Raw genomic sequence first — 14257 nt, forward strand, 5'->3', positions numbered from 1 at the left:
GGTGGTCTCTGCTGGAAAGGACTGTATTGAACAGAGTCAAGGAGCCTGGTAAGTGAGAGGTTAAATAACAATTATTCTAATGTGGGCAAAGTCAGAGTCAACATCATTAAAATTGTTTTTCCCCCCCAATACCTTTGTACTCATTCATGAATAAAAGTGAGTTTTATAGCAGAAGTAATTACTCTTTCTTATCCCAGTGAAAATCTTAACAAACTAATAAATGTGTAACCCCTTCCTTGACTCCAAATGTTGTTTTTAGTTACTCTGTACTTGTGCCTAGAAGAACCAAAACCAAAATAAATTACTAATCTTTTGTGTTATATACTTCCCCCAAAATTATATCCCAAAGATCATTTAAATACTCATAACATAACTTCTGAAAACAAATTAAGTTCCATAACCTCTTAGCGTTCTTCTCCTATTTTCCTGTCTTATGATGGCCTATGCAGTTCGATTCTCCTTTTGTTTTTCCTCTTCCTATCCAGGGAACCTGGGCTGCCTCCTACAACCTCCTTCTCTTTCCCCTCTGAAAAGCAATTGAAAACATCTTTGTTTGCTGCCCAGAGGGAATTCATCCACCTAACATAAGATTGCACAAGAGTTCCCCGTATAGAGAACATTTAACATTTCCTATGATGTCAACAGAGTGGTTTCTAAGGAGGCCAAACTCCAGAAAGAGCAGCCAGTTCCTGCCCAATGCCCATCGTTGGGTGGGTTGTGTCTGAGTGCTGTGCAAGCTTTCATCTAGCACATTTCTTCTCACTCAGGTATTTCCACTGTTCATTCTCTCATCCTGCCTATTCTCCTATTCACTTGAATAATCAATAGCAGCATCAACAGCCTAATTACCCATATCATCCTCGCTGTGCTGAAATCATGGGTACAAAGGGTGCAATTCCTTCCTTATGAATTCATTGTCTTCTTAACAAGAACCGATGTGAACTGTCTTACGAGTGGCATTTCTCGGGCAGAGGCTGGGAGCTAATAAAGTAGCCTTGGTCTCGCCTCAGTGGCAAATATTACCTGCCCTTCTCCACCTCCCTTCAAGCTGCCAACACCAGGGCTGGCTTCCTTAAAATGTACCTTTGGGATGCCCACACCATATGGCAGCTCTGAGAATGTCACCCTATGCTCTAGGGTATTTTTCCCCATAGCTTACACAAATTGTAAATTATTATCCATAAAATAATGGTAAAGAGAGACAAGGGCAAGGAAAGGATCTGCGGTAAAGCCTCCATTAGCAAATGAGATTGGCTTTCCTATTCATGTGAAAAGTTCAAGGAGGCAATCTTGTTAAACAGTCATTTTGCATAAAGAAATAATATGCCATTATGGACCTTTTCAAATAACTTTGATGTTTTCCAGAACAATTTATTAATACTGTACTTTGGAGACATAAGAGATGAAGTCTCACTAGAGAATAAAATCGGTGGTTGTTGGGCATTTGGTCATAGCTCAGCAGGTTTCATAGCTGTCTGAAACACATTTCGGTCCTCTGCTAGAAGTGCTTGAGTGCACAATTTCCCCCCACCTCTACTCCCCTTCCTAATTTTATCTTGGGATTATTTGCATCAGAGAAACAGTCCTGATCTTCACTTCTCTATACAATAAGCAACAGTGGTATAATTGCAATCTGACTTCTTTCTTTTTTCCTTTCCCTCCCTCAATACCCACTGACCTTACTAAGACTAGAGGGGAAAGAGAGTGATAGGGTTATCATCCAGGTTTGTAAGAGGCATGTTGATGATTTACCCATTTGAAATAAGTTACATGAACAAGACTCATAATGTAACTCCTTGGCTGGATTCGTACCTGCCTAGATTCACCTGTGTGTTGAACTCACACAAACCACTGCATACTAGATACTTGCCTTTATGGAATTTGCACAGGAGTGCCTGCTTCTAAGTATCCCACTCAGTCTTCTGTTCCATTCTCCTAGGTAGCTTACATGAAAGAAGATGGCATCCAGGCGCCTTCAGCTTTTCTGTGTTTTGAGTACTTTCTGAGAAGTGATTACTTATCATTGTGTTATTAGGTTGGTGCAAAAGTAACTGCAATTTCACCATTGAAAGTAATGGCAAAACTGCAATTACTTTTGCACCAACCTAATAATTACTGTATTTACGTGAGTGCATTCTAAAGAAGACTAGTTTTGCAAGGTGTCAGAAGGATCCTCTGCCACGCACACTTTAAAAATCCTGGAAAAGGAAGTTAAACAGGTATTTTGGCCATGGAAATGTAATTACAGAACTTTTAATATACATATTCATTTTGTGCAACTTCTCTAGGAATATATAATTTGTTGCATTTACCAAACTTACTTGACTTTTGTCAAACATGCTTTCTGCACTAAAATTACAGAATTATGGAACTGTGAATTACAGAGGAAGAAGAATTGGTTTTCCTCAGCCTCAAATAGCAATATATGATCCAAGGTGGTTTGAGAACCAGGAAATAGGATGGGAATGGCATGGTACAACTTTTAGATTCTAGAGATCCCCCCTCTTTGTGGCTTCATTGAGGCAAGTTACCATATTGGAGAGGCCCATGTTGCAAGGTACGGGGAGCACCTACCTACCTGCCAAGTCAACAGCCCTCCAGAGACTGAATCCTGCTAACAACTACATAGCGATCCTTCCCTAGTTGAGGCTTCCGATGAAACTGCAAGCCCTGGGCCAGCACCTGAATTGCAGCCTGTGACAGACAATGAAGCAGAGAACCAGTGAGGCCATGCCTAGATTCCTGACCCATAGAAACTGTGAGATCATAAGAATTTTAGGTCACAACGTTTTGGAGGTAATTTGTTATCTGGCAATAGCTAACCAACACAGATTTTGGTTTCAAGTCTAGAATAATGTGAATCATTGTCTCAGTAAGATTAATTTGGAAAATTATAATTGAAGTTATAAGTTCTGGGCAGAGTTTTAAGGAAGAAAAACACATTACTCTTCTTGGGATAAGAGAGAATATTCCAGTTATGAATAAAATAATGTACAAGGGCTTATAATGTCAATCATTGTGGAGAATAATTCCTGAGAATTTATTAAATGCATGGCCCTATGGGGAATAGAAAAATGAATCATTTTTTCTTGTCCTCAAGGAACTTTATCCCTAGACAAGAAGAAAAATAAATAATTGATAATCCATTGTTAAAAGTAGAAGTAAAACAAAGATACAAAGAGCTATCGAAGCCATACTCCCATATATGCAAATGAGCAAGATTAGTCCCAACAGGGTGGAAGGAGAGAACTAAGAAAGTTTACTTGGAGGAAAAGCCAATTGAATTGCCCTTGAGGGGTAGAAAATAAAATCATAGTATTTTAACAACAGGGGGAAAGGGTGAACAAAGCCATCCCTTGGGAGAAAGGAGAACATAAGAAAAGGTTCAGATATAAGGAGGTATGGGGTGAATTCAGAATAAGTACAGCAAGTGTGTGTAGGGCATCAAATAGAACATCTTTCAGAAGAAAACGGAAAGGAAAATTGAATATCCAAATCATTTTCTTTTATACTGGGTGGGTTTTTATTTCAACAAGTTATGTTAAGTGAATCATAATTTGGCTACCAGAATGAAAAAGTTAGAATCTCAGTTTCTATCATTCCGGTTTCAGCTCCAAGCCTGACACAGGGAATGAACACCTCTTTTAGGTAAACCAGACCACTCTTTTTGCAAATGGCCTCAAGTGGTCCCTGAGTTTAAGCCCATGACTTGAGATAACATGAGATTGAAACCATCCAAGCAAAAGACCGTCAAACCCTTAGTCACCTCTAGATAAGATTCCACACGATCCCTTGGAAACTTCTTCTAATGTTCGACAACTTTAACAGTTAGACAGCTTGTCTTAGTTTTGTGTTTCCTAATGCTTAATTACCCACTATTAAATTGTGAAGATAAACGTAAGTCTTCTCTGGAAAGTTCTGAGTTTCTCTGACTTTTCTTCACAGGTCCTTTGGCTAAGTCATTAATAATTGTCATGTTCTCCTCTGGACCTAGTCCAAATTTTCTATGTCTCTTTAATAGTAAAGACCCCATCATGGCAGAGCACATTAATAAAGGGCCTAACACATGACAGGTAGGGTTAAAAAATGATTTGGCTTTCACATTTTATATTCCGCGCACATGACATCACGTGATGTTTACCTCCTAGTGTCAGTACCATGTCATGGGCGCACATTTGTCCTGCCTGTCATGACTCCCAGGGCTACAGATAAGTCTTGGCTCTAGGAACAGCTCACTAAACTTCTCTTTGAGAGCCTAAAATTTAGGAGATATTACACTCCACAGGGGTTGTATTGGAACAAATACCCGATATGATTAGAATTTTAATGTTTGAACACTGAAAAAGAAGCAGTGCTGGCCGGGTACAGTGGCTCATGCCTGTAATCCCAGCACTTTGGGAGGCTGAGGTAGGTGGATCATGAGGTCCAGAGATGAAGACCATCCTGGCCAACACGCTGAAACTCCATCTCTACTAAAAATACGAAAAAATTAGCCGGGCATGGTGGCACACTTGAGATAACATGAGATTGAAACCATCCAAGCAAGTCCCAGCTACTTGGGAGGTTGAGACAGGAAAATTGCTTGAACCTGGGAGGTGGAGGTTGCAGTGAGCCGAGATCGCGCCACTGCACTCCATCCTGGGGACAGAACAAGACTCTGTCTCAAAAAATAAAAAAAGAAGCAGCCTTAAAGTTGCCTTCTCTTGGTAAGTTAGTATGAACTTACCTAAGAGCCTTTATAGACATTATCTTTTTGTTTAAACTACAGGGCCTTGCTCTGTTGCCCAGGCTGGAGTGCCCCCAATTCTTGGGCTCAAGTAATTCTGCCTCAGCCTCCTGAGTAGCTGGGACTACAGTTGCATGCCACCATGACTGGTTAATTTTTTAAAAATTTAATTTTTAGAGATCGGGTCTTGCTATGTTGCCCAGGGTGTTCTCAAAATCCTGGACTCAAGCTCTTCTTCTGCCTCAGCCTCCCAAGTAGCTGGGATTGCAGGCACAAGCCTGGCCATCGGCATTATCTTTGACAGCCTCACAAATATCCTGCCAAGGAGGTTGAGTGGTTCCTATTTCTATCATTGTTTTATCATTGAGCAAACTAATGTTCAGATGTGGTCACTTATTTACACAAGCAAATTCTAAGTGGTGAACTTCCACAAATCGAATCTAAACTAAACAAACCCTTCTGGGACCTGCTTTGCTTCCAGATTCTCCCCTAAGTTATGAAGGTATATAAGCCCCAAATCACTAATAAGAAAATGCAATTTAATTGCAATGTAGTAGGTGAAATTTAGGCACAACTGCTATTTTTGAATAAGGATATAAATGAGAGGATTGATGAATGTGTGTGTGTGTGCGTGTGTGCAGGTACAGCACAGCCAACGAGTGGCTGGACAAGACACTCCCCAGCTGGCACCATGCAAAAAGATGCCTGGTAAAATTTCTGTCTGTCCCCTTTTCAGACAAATTCAGTCTCCCTGTCCTGTCCCCTTAATACCTCAAAATGTGCATCATTCTTGATACCAAGAGAAGAGATCTGTAAGCCTTCCTCTCCCTTGAATCAGGGGACCTTTCTCTCTCCCTAAATGGTCCAGTATTTGGCAGTAAATGGCAATACATCTTGCTGTAAGTGTGTGGGTGTGTGTGTGTGTGTGTGTGTGTGTGTGTATTTCTAGGTCTGGGTTCTTGGTGGAAGTGCCTACCTTCCAAAAGAACCTGTTCTTAATTCCACCTTTAGAAATTAAATATTTGTTTTTAAACAAACTGAAAAGAAAAAAAATCCAGGTTGTACAACTGTTTAATGGCTAAGGAAGGCCTAGAGTACACATACCTTAATACCAGTTTATTTCTATGAAACCACAGAAGTGATAGTGAAAATTAACTGGGAACTCTTGGTGCTCGGGAACCACATCATTATATGATTATACTGTTTTGTCATTATAAAATTATGGACGTCATTGTGCAGTAGGAACCAGGAATTGTACAAAGCTAGTCAGCAAATTATATTCAAAGTATTCCCTTTGGAATCAATTAAAGAACATCTTTAACAAATTAGGCCTTTTGTTTCATCATTAGAAAGGAATATATAAACAGGATATTTAGGCAATGAAATATTTTCTATTCAAATTAATTATAGCAAATTAGCTAGAGAATCTATAATAAATTGCAAAGTTTGACACTTTATGAACTTATTAAAGTGAAAGCTTTCCTCCTAGCCTTTAAATTATTCATTTTCATGGCCTAAAATGATAATTTAATAGTTTTATTGGCATGTGATAATTTTTAAATTACAAGAATATAGTCATCTCACTAGGTCTTTCTATGCATAACTGAAAATTACTTATAGCATTTTAGTAGCAATGGAAAATAATGCATGAGTGCTCAAATCTGGTTATGTAAGTCGTTTTTCAGCTCTTTTGCTAAACAGAGATAAAAACTCTTTTCTCAATAAACCACAAATTTGTACCTAAAAAAGAAAAACTGGCTATTTTATTACTCTTGCCTATTTTTGTGAAAATTTCCGGTTATATTGACTTTAGTCTTTTCTCTATCCTTTCCCTTGAATCAAACTCTTGATTTCTTCCATGATGACAGGAGAAAAGAAAGTGCATTCAGCAATTCTGTCCAATTCCTCCCTTCCCCTTTACAGAAACACTGCTTGAAAGAATTTTCTATAACAGATCTCCACATCTCACATGATTCCAGCACTCAATCAGCCCTCTCCAGTCAGGTTTCTGGCCTCATCATCATCCTCTGAAACTGCTCTTTTCAAAGTCGCCAATGGCCATTTTTTTTTTCCTTTTCTTATTTGACTTCTAAGTATCTTTCAAAACACTTGAATGGTTCCTGTTTCATGAAATGCCATCTGCTCTTGACATCACCTCTTCCTCCCACTTTCATAGCTACTTCTTCCTAGTCCCCTTTGTTCTCTCCTTTTCCTCTTTCAATATTCAAGTAATAATCTCAGATTTCTTCTCTTCTATACCTTCATTTCTTCCCTAGATAATCTTAACAAGTCTCATTGCTGAAACTATCATCTATATGATAATGAATCCTGAATCTATTACTTCTATCTTGACCTCCACTGGTTGTCTGACTTCTACATTTAAATGACTACCAGGCTGTCACCCTGGTGTTCAAAACAGAATTATCAACTTCTTCCTACAAACATATTCCCAGTTTGCCCCTCACCAGCAAACTATTCCAGCATCCACTCAGTTGCTCAGGCCAAGGACCTACATGTAATTTTTGACTCCTTTTATTCCCCTCACTCCCTATTTTCAATTCACACCAAGTTGTGTCAACTCTACTTTTAGGACACATCCCAAACTTGCCTGCTTTTGTCTATCATCTTCTACTCCCACCCTTGTCTCTAAGCCATCATAATCTCTCACCTGCAACGCTGCTAAAGCCTTAGTGGTCTCTCTGATTCTACTCTAGTCCCCGCCCCCAACCTGCCTGAGAAATTATTCTCTACACAGTAGCCAGAGTAACTTACTGAATCAGACCTTCTCACTCCCATTTCTAAAATTCTCCATTAGATTCTCTCGCGTTGAAAATCAACTCCAAAGCCTATACCTTGGCTTTTGAAGATCACCTGATCTGGCCTGTTGGCCTTTCTGAGCTGGCCTTGCACCTTTCTGTTCTACTCTGTACAACAACATTCTTGGTGGCAGGAGCTCCACTGGCCATGTACATGAGTGAGGGGTAGAGCAAAGCCCCAAAGGGACCCCAGGATAAGCATGTGTTAAGCTATGAAGATTTTTGAGGTTGGTTGTTTCTACGGCATAACCTAGCTTGTTTTTGCTGGTACAGGGAATCATTTACATATTCATTCACAAAATACACATTTCTTGAGTGTGCAGCCTATGTCAGACATTACTTTTGGAATAATACCTATAACTGGACATAGACAAATTTCACCCTCTCATGGGGTTTACTTTCTAATGAGGGGCACATACGATAAACAAGAAAACAAATACATGAGTAAGATACTTTTAGATAATGAAAATGAGCAGGGCGTGCCCCAGCCTCTCTTCAAACTCAGCCTGAGGATTACAAACCCGGAATACCCTGGCTGACACCACAAACTCAGGCAGATGACAGTCCCAAGGTAATAAAAACAGTCACGAAATGCTTCTAAGACAAGTATGACGTTCAAGTTCTCTGAAAGAAAGGTGATGGATGAAATGAGCAACATCATTGACAATACTTCCGAAAGCAGATAACATAAAAACAATACATTAAAAAAAGATTTTAAAAATGACTAAGAATTCTCAGATTTAAAAAATTATGCAAGAACTCACATTAAAAGATCATACAGAGTGCTGTGTAAGACAAATGAAAGAAAAATATGTACTTAAAACACAATGTGGAATAATTTAAGAAAATGCAAAAAAAAAAAGAGGCTATCCAAGATTTCAAAATAAAAAGAGAGTTTACCTAGAAATGAATATCACTTTTTTTAGTGAACATCTCACCTTTTATTTTTTATCTTTTTCATGTTAACAACTTTTTAAAAAAAATTAAAACCCAATATTTAGACTAGAGTTATCATTAATTTAGTTATGTCCTCAGAGTTATTGGGAACCTTGGAGTATCTCTTATTTTTTTTGAGTTTTTAAAAGTAATGTGCAACATCCATATATACAATTGTTCAATGAACAATTATACAAATGAACTATATATATATATGGAAGCTATACATTAATTTAATGAACAATATGTTCATAAATGTTGAGCTCAATACATTTTTACAAAGAAAATGACCTTGAAACAATCACCGAGTTCAAGAAAGAATGTATATAGAGCACTCCTCCAGCCCCCAATCCTTCCCCCAAGCAACCACAACTCTAAGCTCTACACATATTCAGGTTTTGCCTTTAGGTCTATTTTTGAACTTTACAAATACTTTCATATTTGTCTTTTCTTTTGCTTAACATTATGTTCATGACAGTTGTTTTTATTATTCCTTCCTTTTTGTGCTGGGTAGTGTTTTATCAGTTGAAATGTCCCACAGTCACATTGTTCCATTCTGTGGTTGATGTTCTTTGTGCAAGTTTCCAGCTCAGAGCTATTATAAGTAATTCTGACACATTCTTGTTTGTGTCTTTTGTTGCACATCTGTACTCATTTCTGTAGATTGTGAATAAGTAGTGATTGTCGTTGTACAGAGTTGTATCACAACAGTTACATTCTGCATCATCAGTCTTTTAATGTAACCATTCTCGAGTATGTGGAGTGTTATTGTAGTATTAAATTATGATTCTAATTTGCATTATTCTATTAATTAAAGAGATTATGCCCATTTTCATAAGGTTGTTTACCATTGGGTATCATCTTTTCTAGGTTGCTTGTTCAGGTCTCTTGCCCGTTTCCCCCCTTAGTCTGTCTGTATTTTTCTAATGCAAGCATCATATTGACATCAGACTTTCAACAGCCACATTTAACAAAGAGGGAAATGGAATAATAGTTTCACAGTGTAGAAGAAAATAATTCAAACCTAGAATTCTTTTTTTTTAAATTTAGCTGAGCTTTTATTTAAATGCAAATGTGAGGTAAGACAATTTTTAGATATTCTACAGCTCTAAATGTTTATCACTCAAAGACTCATTCGGAAAGGACTTTGGAGAAATGTTTAAATGTTTCTCCTCGATTTGTAGAGAATAAAATCAAGGAGAAATCAACGAAATATTGCCAACTAAGCAAGTACAAATTTTCAAGTTTATTATCAATTAAGTGAATAAGGAATATGAAGAAAAATGTAGATTCTGCAAATATGAAAGCAAAGCGTTAAGCAGACTCACTTCACTGGCAAGGGTTGGGGGTGGGGGTGGAGTCCTAGTCCTAACAAAATATGCACATAATATTTGTGGAGAAAAGTTTTAAATTCTATTGAATGGTATTAAACAATAGCTAAAACAAATGAAGGAGCAGAACATGTTTGAAGACGGGAAGACTTAACATTTTAAAAATGTTAATTTTCACCTAAATGAATGTACATATTCATTATTATTCCCCTCAGTATCCCAGTGGGAGCTTTGGTAGAATTAGATCAACTATTTAAAATTTGTGTAGACACAAAAAGTCCCACAGAATATTCTTAAAAGGAAGATATTTGTGGAGCTCTTAGTCCATCATATATTAAGACATATTTCAAGCCCATAATATTAAAATAATTTAGTACTGGGAAGTTATCAATTAGAACAAAGGATCAGAAACAGATCCATCAATTTGGAAACCCGATATGTGATGGTAGAGATATTACAAACCAGAGGGAAATATTCATTTTTTAGCAAATTGTGTTAGGGAATTATTTCACCATATGTACAAAAATGGTTCATGGGCAGAGAATGGAGTTTGAGGGACTAGTGAGTAAAATGTGACAAACAGGCCACATGGAATTGTAAGGGACCTTAAATGACCATTGGGACGACTTTAGAATCTGTTTTATTTACTTATTTACATTTGAGACAGAGTCTCACTCCATCAACCAAGCTAGAGTACAGTGTTACCATGATAGCTCACTGCAACCTTGAACTCCCATTGCTCAAGTGATCCTCCCACCTTAGCCTCGCAAGTAGCTGGTACTACAGGCACATGCCACCATACCCAGCTAACTTTAAAGTTTTTCTTTCTTTCTTTCTTTCTTTCTTTCTTTCTTTCTTTCTTTCTTTCTTTCTTTCTTTCTTTCTTTCTTTCTTTCTTTCTTTCTTTTCTTTCTTTCTTTCTTTCTTTTTCTTTCTTTCTTTCTTTCTTTCTTTTTCTTTCTTTCTTTTCTTTCTTTCTTTTTCCCCTCCCTCCCTCCCTCCCTCCCTCCCTCCCTCCCTCCCTTCCTTCCTTCCTTCCTTCCTTCCTTCCTTCCTTCCTTCCTTCCTTCCTTCCTTCCTTCCTTCTTTCTTTCTTTCTCTTTTTTTCTTGAGACAGAGTCTCACTCTTTTGCTCAGGTTGGAGTGCAGTGGCACAATCTTGGCTCACTGCAACCACTGTCTCCTGGGCTTAAGTTTGAGGAGATCCTCCCTCCTCAGTCCCGAGTAGCTGGGACTACAGGTGCGCACCACCATGATTGGCTAATTTTTGCATTTTTTTGTAGAGACGTTCCCGCTATGTCACCCAGGCTAGTCTCGAACTCCTGGGCTCAAGCGCTCCTCCCACTTTGGCTTCCCAAAGTGTTAGGATTGCAGGCATGAGCCACCGCGCCCTGCCTGGAATCTGTTTTAAATAAAATAGAAGTCATTGGAGAACTTTACGTAGAGGATTACATGATTTGATTTACATCTCCAAAAGATAATCAGTTTTTGAGCAGAGAATGCCTTCTAGGGGCAAGAATGGAATCAGAGACAGAAAACAGATGATATTAAGGCAGGCAAATCATTAGAGTCAGACTTGACCACAGTAACACTTAATGTAAGAAGAGAGTGGAGCAACGGTAAACAAAAGATCTGAAGAAAAGGAAATGTGAAGTAAGAAAGCAAAGAATGTTATACCCAGGGAAGTTGTCCTTCAAGTATAGTGGCAACAGCGACACATCTTCAAGAAGGTAAGGATTTAAGGAGCACCTCTCCCTTAAGCTCTTCAACAACCCGTGGAAGAGGAAATCTAGCGGAGAGAGAGGCACTAAACAGAAAGTTAGGAAATGGAGAAATTGTGGTAAAAACACACAAACAAAACAAAACGAAAGGCAAAATAACCCTAGGTGTTAGCATGATGTTCGTTTAAATACAGAATGACTTCTGGGCTACTATGAGAATAATAGACAAAGACCCGAATGTGAATGTTACAATAGTATGTCACTAAGGAGGAAAAGGAGAGAGGAAGAGAATAACGTTGCAAATTTCTGCACTTTTAAAGTAAGAAATTGGGCCGGGCATGGAGGCTCACGCCTGTAATCCCAGCATTTTGGGAGGCCGAGGCAGGTGGATCACGAGGTCAAAAGATTGAGAACATCCTGGCCAACATGGTAAAACTCTGTCTCTACTAAAAATACAAAAAAATTAGCTGGGTGCGGTCATGTGCACCTGTAGTCCCAGCGACTGGGGAGGCTGAGGCAAAAGAATCACTTGAACTCGGGAAGTGGAGGTTGCAGTGAGCCAAGATTGTGCCACTGCACTCCAGTCTGGCGACAGAGCAAGACTCCGTCTCAAAAAAAAAAAAGAAAAAATAAGTAGGAAATCAAAAAATGTGGCTGGACACACAGTGGCTCATGCCTGTAATCCCAGCACTTTGGGAGGCCGAGGAGGGTGGATCACGAGGTCAGAGATCGAAACCATCCTGGCTAACACGGTGAGACCCCATCTCTACTGAAAATACAAAAAAAAATAGCAGGGTGCGGTGGCGAGTGCCTGTAGTCCCAGCTACTTGGGAGGCTGAGGCAGGAGAATGACATGAACCCGGGAGGCGGAGCTTGCAGTGAGCCGAGATCGCGCCACTGCACTCCAGCCTGGGCGACAGAGAAGGACTCCGTCTCAAAAAAAAAAAAAAAAAAAAAAAAAATCAGGCTCCACATCTACAAAAACAAGTGATGTCATTATTCTAAAGACTAGAGTGAAAATAGGTGCAGAGGGAGGAGGTAAGCAAAATTTATTTTGCATAATTTTCTAAGAAAAAGGAGATATTACATATCAATTTTTAGAACCATGTCTTTCAGTTAGTAGGTGCTCAGGGAAAGATGGCAATGATGGTCAGGATTATTATTTCCCAGACTTCCAGGCAGTCTCTCCTGCCTCCTTCAATTTCTCTGCCATTGACTCTAAAAAACTCCTTGGACAAAATGTTTCTTTCCATTTACCAATAACCCTGTGTTGCTCAGGAATGGAGGTGAAGGAACAGAAATGAGCAGACATCTTTTTTTCTATCAATTTTTGGGAGATCAGAGGAACAAAATAAAACAAAAAGCAAGAAGAGCTTCATGTCTAAGCATCACAATGGCTGAAATTATGCAACTTTCATGCAGTCTTTAGAGATTCCATTTAAGCCTTTGAAACTAATTATCCAGCTTGTGGTGGTGGTGGTTGTTTGTTTTTGCAATCCCTGTATTAGTCTGCTCGGGCTGCCATAACAAAATGCCGTAGCCTGGGTGGCTTAAATAACAGAAACTTCTTTTCTTATAGTTCTGGGGGCTGGCCAAGATCAGGGTGCCAGCTTGGTTGATTTCTGGCGAGGGCTCTCTTCCTGGCTGGTGACTGCTGCTTTCTCATTGTGTCCTCATGTGGGCCTTTCTGTGATGCGTGCTCAGGATTGAGCAAGAGCTCTGATCTGCCCCTTTTTCTTACAAGGACACTAATCCTGTGGGATCAGGACCCTACCCTGATGACCTCATTGGACTTTATTTACTTCTTTAACGGCTCTATACACTCACGTTGGGGGTTAGGGCTTTTTGACATATGAATTTTAGAGGGACATAATTTAGTCCATAGCAATTCCTCAATGTTTTTACAATGTATTTGCTTGATCGTTTTAAAACTAAAATCCATAGATGGTGGCATTTCTTTTTTTAAGAGACAGGGTTTGTTCTGTCACCCAGGCTGGAGTGCAGTGGTGTGATTATAGCTCAATGCAGCCTCAACTCCTGGGCTTAAGGGATCTTCCTACATTAGCCTTCAGGGTAGCTAGGACTACAGGTGTGCACCACCACGCCAGGCTAATTCTTTTAAATTTTTTTTTGCAGAGACAGGCTCTCACTATGTTGCTCACACTGGTCCCAAACTCCTGAGCTCAAACAATCTGTCTTTGGTGTGCCTTGGCCCACCAAAGTGACAGGATTACAAGCATGAGATATTGCACCTGGCCCTATAATTCTTATTTTGATTATTTGAGATGGAGTTTCACTCTTGTCAATCAGGCTGGGGTGCAATGGCAAGATCTCAGCTCACTGAAACCTTTTTCTCCCGGGTTCAAGTGAGTCTCCTACCTCAGCCTCTTGAGTAGCTGGGACTATAGGTGCACACCACCATGCCCAACTAATTTTTGCATTTTTAGTAGAGATGGGGTTTCACCATGTTGGCCAGGCAGGTCTTGAATTCCTGACCTTAGGTGATCCGCCCTCATTGGCCTCCCAAAGTGCTGGAATTACAGGTCTGGGCCACTGCACCCGACTGGCCCTGTAATTTTTTAAATGCCCTATTTTCCCTTGAAAATAGGAGTAAGAATTGAATCTATGTAATTGATAGAGACCTTAAAACATTTCTATGTTTCTTATCCAATTTTTTCCCTCTCCATCTATACCATCCTACAGAGATGGATTCCTATTTTAAAGAAG

Source organism: Macaca fascicularis, chromosome 9 (genome assembly GCF_037993035.2).
Source record: "Macaca fascicularis isolate 582-1 chromosome 9, T2T-MFA8v1.1".
NCBI lineage: Eukaryota > Metazoa > Chordata > Mammalia > Primates > Cercopithecidae > Macaca > Macaca fascicularis.